The sequence below is a fragment of the Fundulus heteroclitus genome, unplaced genomic scaffold (assembly GCF_011125445.2).
Source record: "Fundulus heteroclitus isolate FHET01 unplaced genomic scaffold, MU-UCD_Fhet_4.1 scaffold_52, whole genome shotgun sequence".
Classification (NCBI taxonomy): domain Eukaryota; kingdom Metazoa; phylum Chordata; class Actinopteri; order Cyprinodontiformes; family Fundulidae; genus Fundulus; species Fundulus heteroclitus.
In genome coordinates this window covers 862,380-863,303 of record NW_023396945.1, presented here as the reverse complement: position 1 = coordinate 863,303, position 924 = coordinate 862,380, and positions in this window count along the sequence as shown.

Genomic DNA, 924 nt, shown 5'->3' with positions numbered 1-924 from the left:
TTTGCCACCTCTGATTTCGACCGAGTTTTCGAAGCGCTCTAACAGAATGGAGTGATCGACAGTATCAAATGCTGCACTGAGGTCCAATAGTACCAGCACTGTGGTTCTTCCACAATCTGTATTTATATGGATGTCATTGAACACCTTCACAAGGGTGGTGTCTGTGCTGTGGTGTGCACGGAAACCTGACTGGAAAACGTCAAAGCGGCTGGTCATAGAAGAAGGTGTTTGATTGTTGAATCACAGCTTAATCTTACTGTTAAAGGGGAGGTTTGAGATGGACCTGTAGTTTTGCAGTAGTGATTTGTCCAAATTGTTCTTTTTCGACAGTGGTTTTATAATTGCTGTTTTTAGAGACTGGGGGAAACGCCTGACATATGGGACATGTTTATCATCTGAGTCAAATCAGACAGTGTGACAGGCAAAACCTTCTTGGCTGTCATACTGCTGTGGGTAGAATATCGAGGCAGCAGGAAGAGGAAGTTAGTTGGTATATGATGATCAGGTTTTTCTAGCTTATCTGGCAGAATTGGGACATTTTGTCAAAATCAGTTCTAGTTGGAGATATCTTGGTTCTGAACTTGATGTGTATGTACAGACTGCTCCTCTAATCTTTTGGAGTTTATTCGTAAAGAAGTTAGCAAATTTGTTGCAGGCCCTGGTAGAGTGGAGTTCCGAAGCCACGGACACAGCAGTTTTTAAAAAAAAATTAAGCTGTCGACTGTGGCAAATATGGCACGAGTATTATTAATGTTTTTGCTAAGGGTCTGAGAGAAGAAAGATTGCATTTTTCAGTTGTAAGCTATATCTGTAAAGTCTCTCTTTATAGGTGTCATAGTGAACACCTGCGTTCAGCTTTCTGACCCTTCCTTCTTTCACTTTTATCTGCTGGAGCACTTCCTCACTGAGGTTTCTTCTACTCAG